At 46.0% G+C, this 6776-nt stretch overlaps 1 pseudogene; it reads right to left on the bottom strand.

The window, feature by feature from the left end:
* Window positions 1–3244: 3244 nt before the first annotated feature.
* LOC116073689 lies at window positions 3245–5743 on the bottom strand (annotated as a pseudogene).
* Window positions 5744–6776: the final 1033 nt, after the last annotated feature.

A 6776-nucleotide genomic window follows, 5' to 3' on the forward strand; every position in this document is an offset into this window, starting at 1 on the left:
AAACCAGAAAAAATGACATTACAACCATCATAGGACTGTCATGGGAAGATGCCTCCTTCTCTGTCCCATCTCTTTGTCTGCCTCTACTCCCAAAATAAACTTTACTTTATACTAGACCCATCAGCATGGCACCTCCTCCCACCGCATCATGCCACCACTTTACAGAGCATGTGTCCAGTTGCAGCAGAGCAGAGCAATAGTGAAGGGACCCAGGGATCTGCCCACACTTTATGAAAGAAAAAAGTGCCTATGACAGACCCAAGTGACCTGCTCAATACACATCTCTTGCCTTTGCAAGGCCTCTGATTTGACGCTAGACGGCTGTATGTGCTAGATGCTGAACGAAGAAGGCAGGCAGAAAGCAGATGAATATAAAAGGTACCCGGTGGGGAGAGCCAGCAGCTTGGGAGAAGGAAGAAGAAAAGCTTAGATGGAGAGTTGAAAGAATGAAGGCCGGGGAAGCTTGAGGGTGGAGCAAGCCTATGGCTGGCCCTACAGAGGACTGAGGGCAAGCCGGAGGGTGGGGCAAATTTGGAGTGTGGGCATCCTGCTCTCTGGAAGGCCTCTCAGGTAACAGAAAATAGGCAAGCAGGAGGGCAAGAGAGCTGTGCGTAAGCAAATGTGTACTGGGAGAAGACAAGCGAGACAGCCAGGAAAGGCCTAGGCAATGGGGCTAGTTCAAGGAAGCTTGCCACCTGGCAGGGGCCCCTGTGATTGCGTTTATGCCCCTCCCACCAGACTTTGTCTCACATCACATGGGCAGAATTACAGGAAAGCTTGGATGAAAAAGCAAAACAAATGTTCCTGCCTCATGCTGGCTCCATCAACCTGCCATTCTTCAGGCTACTCTCACCAACTGCGGAGGGTGGTGGGCATCCTTCTGGAGGCGCTCCTGCTGCTAAAGAGCCCACTAGAGAAAGATAATGACTCCAGTTAAGTCAATTAAAGGTATGTGGGGCAGTGGGGCAGTGGTGGTCCACATCTTAATCCCAGCACTTGGGAGACAGCAGCAGGTGGATCCTTGTGAGTTATGAGGCCAGCCTGGTCTACAAATCAAATTTCAGGCAACCAAGGCTACACAGAGAAGCCCTGTCTCAAAAAACAAAAACAAACAAAAAAAGTACACAAGTCCCTTATTAGTGCATGACCAAGTCCCGGCTCATGCCTCAGAGTCTCCTGGCATCAAAGCTCAGGGGTACAGTGTTTTTTAAAGGCAAACCCCACAGAGAACACAATTCACATCAAAGTCAGATGACACTAACCTTGAAATGTTCATTTCCGACAGAACATAGTGATTTTTTTTTTCAGAAGTAACATGAAAGTTACTTTTGACTTATGCCTTCTTCAGTTATTTTAGTTTACATTAAATATTTTGGTTTATACATCGGGTCCAGGGTCAAGGTCACAGAAGTCTCATATGTGTTGGAAGGATAGATGCCACCATTGTGGGGCTGGGGGTGGGTGGGAGAGGACGGAGAAGTGCCTAAGCAAATGCAAAGGGAGTCAGGACAAGATGGCGTTTCTGCGGTCACTTCAGTCCGTCAGTGGGAGAGTCTCTATTGCTTTGTTGAGAACACTGAAGAGATGCTTGGTTTTGTTTTAGAGACTTTCCTTTAACACAAACATGTTTGAGCCCTCCAGGAAAGACCTTATTCCCATCACAAGAGAGTGTTTCCGCTGTTTATTTCTCTGCTCCTCATTCCTTCCTGCCATTCATCTTTAGGAAAACAATCTTTCCTGTGGCTGAAGAGGAAAAGCTCTCCAGGGCTTCTTAAATTCAGTCCTTGGTGGCTTGTGAGCTACGCAGCCGAGGTTAGTCAGAGAAAGGGCAGGCTTCACTTTGTAGAAGTTAGAATTCACAGGAGAAAAGACAAAAGGCAGTCTTGGCCTTGGAGTTTGTACACCAGGTGAATAAGGGAAGGGGAGGTTTAGGAAAAGGAGCAAGAGGGCATTAGTTTGCTTCTGTTTCTGAGATAAAGGCCGGGCTCCAAAGCAGCGTAGGGAGAAAACTCTTTGTTTGGCTTATACAACTAGGTCACAATCCTTCACTGAGGGAAGCTAAGGCAGGAATGAATTCAGGATGGCACATTGGTGTTTTGCCTGCAGGTTTGTCTGTGTGAGGGTATCAGAAGCCCTGGAACAGGAGTTACAGACAGTTATGAGCTGCCATGTAGGTGCTGAGCATTGAACCAGGATCTTCTGGAAGAACAGTTAGTGCTCTTAACCATCTCTCCAGCCCCATCATTGATTTTTTTTGAGTGTTGGCTCCCTGTGACTCAGGATAGCCCAGACTCTCTTCTGGACTCAGTTTTGAGTCAGTCATTTTTCCATTGTGATGAACCGGCCTCCACCCAGCTGTGGAGGAGGCCAGGCACCCGCATCCTTCATCTTTTCCCAAAACATGATGGCTATGTTTGCTTGGAGGGCACCAGTCTTTTTCAGTATCCCACTGTGGTCCCAACATGGCATTTGGAGGTGTCATTGCCTTTCTTGCAAAATTCAGCTTCCCTTCCCAAGAGTTTCCCTTCAATGTCATCGGAACCCACATGCACCGCACCTTCTACCCTCTCTGCCTTCCATCCTATTCAGAGGTAATAGTCTACTCATTCTTCCTTTGAAAGTTTCTAGCATCAGTTGAATTTCCCACTCTATTTCTCTGAGCCTCACCCACTACCTGGGTTACCGAGTCCAGGCTTTCTGGCAGTCTCCCTACCCACCACCCTGTCACAGTGTGATTAGCACTCACCATAGCCTGCTTCGAGATCTTCCCCTAGCTCCCCTTCCACCTGCACCATCCTGCTCAAGATGGCTTACCTCCACTGGAGTCCTGCCACCACAACGACCACCTACCTTCATCTGTCACCTGGCCCCCTCATCCAGGACCCTGTTCAGACTGGCCACCCTCACATATCCCACCCTTTTGAGAGAAAGGTAGTGACAGTCCCTTCCAGCTGATTTCCCTGTTTGGGAAGGAATGTTCTCACCATCCTGTTCTCAGTGACTGATCACTGCCAGGGCCTGTGCACATCCGATGAGAAATCACAGCACTTCCTGTGTGCCTTCTTCTTGTTTCCCCCCAGGTCACACAGCAGCCATCACGTTGCGACTGGCCCTTAACAAGTTGAGAGTGAACCGAACAGTTAGAAGCTTTTTCCCTTCTAACGACAGCTCATAAATGATTAAAAACTATTTCAAATAATAGGAAAACATATAATGTAAAAAGAAACGCAGATGCTGAGAATAGACTCTAGAAGTTCCTGTATAATTAGATGTACAACACATTCATTCATTAAAAATTTAAATGTGGCAGAACACATGAAATTTACCAACAAGATGCACTTCAGAGTTTACGTTAAGAGTGACAGTGGCTCACACGGCAGCCAGTCTCCATAACACACTAATCTCTCGGAGCTAGAAGTCTGCTTCTGCTGACCACCTGACAATCTTTTTTTTTTTTTTTAACGTGGAAAATGTTAGTATTTAATTAACCTCCGGCGTGGCTTTTAAGCCACCAGGACACAGGCACCTCCAACACCCTTAATCTTCTCTTCAGCTCTTCTGCTGAAGAATTTGGCCTTCATGATGACAGGTTGTTTAGGGAGCTTTCTCTTGCCCAGAACTTTGTAGTAGCCTGGTCAAACAACATCCATGATGGGAGCAGCTCCAGTCTTGTTTTTTGCTGCATTGACCTGTGCCTGCTCGCTGACCAGTGTCCACAATTTATCCAGGTTGACAGTTGGGCAAAAGCTCTGGTTCCTCTCCAAGTGGTAATGCCTCATACCAACTTTCCCAAAGTAACCCGGATGATATTTGTTAGAGTTGATCCTGTGGTGACGCATGCCTCCAGCAGCATTCTCGTAGCCTCTTGGGTGCTTGCGGTGCTTACGGATGCGGCCGGCCGTGGCCGTGGCTCACATGGCCTCAGAGTTTCTGGGTCTTCCTCAGTCTGGATGGATGGCAGTGGCAGAAATGAAAGAGGCCACCTGGCAATCTTTATTCTACTTTCTGTCACCGTGAGAACTCTAAGTAGCTCAAATAAATGGAATCATGAAGCATTTGTCTTTTGTGGCTGGTTGGATTAAACTGACATAACATCTTCAACAGTTGTTCATGCTGTGTCACACACCAGCCTCTTTAAAGCCAAATAGTAAACCATTGTAGGTTTATAGAATATTCCATTTACCATGCAAGGCTCAGGGGACATCTTGGAGACAGTGTGGAAATGATATGAGACTGGGAGGATGGGGAGGAGTGCTGTGAAATCCTGACAACTGGTCATGGCCACTGCATTCATGAGTTCATAACAGCAGTGGCTGTGAGCACAGCCTGCACACAATCAAGCAGGTCAATGGGGATGGAGGGTGGGGGTGGGGCTCATGTGACTCTTCTAGCTGAAGTGTAGACAGCTGAGTCTAGACAGTCTAAAGAGCTGAAGTCTGTTGAGGGGAGGGGAGAAGTTTGAGGGGGAGAAGCATGACACTAATTGGACTCAGTGAGAGAAGAAGAGGAGGAAAAGGAAGAAAAGAGGAGGAAGAAGAAGAAAAATAAAAGAGGGAGGAGGAAGAAGAGAAGAGAAGGAAGAGGAAGAGGAGGAAGAAAAGAAGAGGAGGAAGAGGAATATGAAGAGAAGAAGAAAAGAAGAAGAGGAGGGGGAGAAGGCGGAAGAGGTGGAGGAGGAGAAGGAAGAGGAAGAGGATGGGAGGTGTATGGCTGGGATTACCAGGGGGAATTGGAAGGAGTATTGGGGTGTATATGGCCAATATATGTTATATATCTTGTTATATATGTTTAATCTGAATTAAACCGGTAAAAAATAATTTTAAAAAATTGAAATCTGACTCCCAAACTTGCCCATCCACCAGCCGTTTGAACTGCTTTCATCAGTCGTCCATGTTGTTCTATGAAGATGGCCTATCAGCATTCCTTCATGTCAGCTCTCACTTCTTTGGGCTCTATATCCAGGTGTGAAGATGCTGGATCATACTAATACAGAAGTAGAGCCTTAATTTTTCCTCTAGGAATTGGACTCAGGGCCTTGGTGCATTCCAGGCAAGAGTTTCATGGCTGAGCCTTAATCCAGCCTCTTTTCTTACTTTTTGAATCAGAATCTCACCAAGTAGCCCAGGTTGACCTTGGACTTGTTATCCTCTTGCCTCAACCTCTTTAGTAGATGTGCCACTGATGGAGTGGCTAGGTTGTAAAAACCAGTGAGGTTGCAGATGGTCTTGCCCAGCCATTATCAGTCTGCCCAGAAGGCAATGCTCGCAGAGACAGCTTGTTTCCCAAGATAATCTGTCTTGCTTGAAGCAGACAATTTAAAAAGAGACTGCAGAATGTCATGGACCCCTCCTTTGACTGCAACAATTTCAAGTCCTACACCCCGTCCTTATACAGGGTCACAGCCTCACTTTTCCCCTGGCAGACCCCTCACTTTCCCTGGGAGAGAGGCTGCTCCTCCATGTGCTTGCTAATAAACATGGTCTTGTTTCTTGAAGGTCAGACTCTGGTCTCCTGCCTTCTGTCTCTTTCCGCTGTCTCAGAAATCTAACAGACATCAGGTCCAGTTGTCTTTTATTTGTGCTTTACAAAACAGCAAACTGAGATGCAATAAGCTTAATTAAATGATGCACAGCTGAAAATCAGCAGGTTTTTCATAGAAAATTCTGGTTGCTCTAATGGCCAAGTGCTTAATCTTACCAGCTGTGGCATACTGTGAAGACAGAGAAAACTCATTTATCCTCATTACCATTCATAAACCATCAGTCACACCTCTCCCATTTCTATTTTATTTATTTATTTTTTAATTTTTTAAATTTTTTTTTCTTTTTTCTTTTTTTTTCTTTTTTTTTCTTTTTCCCATTTCTAATGAACTATCTGGCATTTGGGGGGGAGGCAGTAGAGTGATTCTCAGTTTCCTCATTTGGAAAAGATCCTAAATCCTAGGGTAGTGTCTTTTAGGAAGTTGTACTTTGATTGTACTTCTGACAAAATGACTCACAGAAGCAACTCAAGGAAGGGAAGGTGGGGGTGCACAGTGGCCAGAGCATGAGGCCAGTGGATCAAAAGGGTCCCCGGAGGGGAGAAGAGAGATGAGTGCTGTGCCTAGCTCCCTTTCTCTCTCTCTCTTTTTTTCTCTTTGAGACAGGGTTTCTCTGTATAGCCCTGGCTGTCCTGGAACTCATGCTGTAGACCAGGCTGGCCTTGAACTCAGAAATCTGCCTGCCTCTGCCTCCTAAGTGCTGGGATTAAAAGCGTGCGCCACCACCGCCTGGCACTTTCTCCTTTTTATTCAGCCTGGGACCCCAGCTTATTGGATGGTGTTGCTCATTTTGGGCGGGTCTTTCTGCCTCAGGAAAACCTCATTGGGAACACTCACATAGAAACATCCAGAGGTGTGCCTCCCATATGGTTCCAAATCCCAGAAAACTGACAATTAAGAATAACAATGGCAGAAATGGTCACAGTCTCTAAACGATCCTGTTGGCCCTATTTATAGTCTTGTTTTTATGTCTGTTTAAAATAAAAGTTATGTCTGTTTAAAATAACTTTCTTCACATTGTTTCTCATGCACAAGAGAAACCCAAGAAGAATTTCTCTCTCCCTCTCCCTCTCCCTTTCCTTCTTTCTCTCCCCCTTTCTCACTTTACTGAGGTGTACTATAATGCTAAGTATGGCCCCCAAGACCTAGAATCTACATGTAGACCCAAATTACACTGCCACCAAATTATTTCTGATTGATGAATAAAGATGCCAACAGCCAATTGCTAGGAAGAAGA

The sequence above is a fragment of the Mastomys coucha genome, unplaced genomic scaffold, assembly GCF_008632895.1.
Source record: "Mastomys coucha isolate ucsf_1 unplaced genomic scaffold, UCSF_Mcou_1 pScaffold23, whole genome shotgun sequence".
Taxonomy (NCBI): Eukaryota; Metazoa; Chordata; class Mammalia; order Rodentia; family Muridae; genus Mastomys; species Mastomys coucha.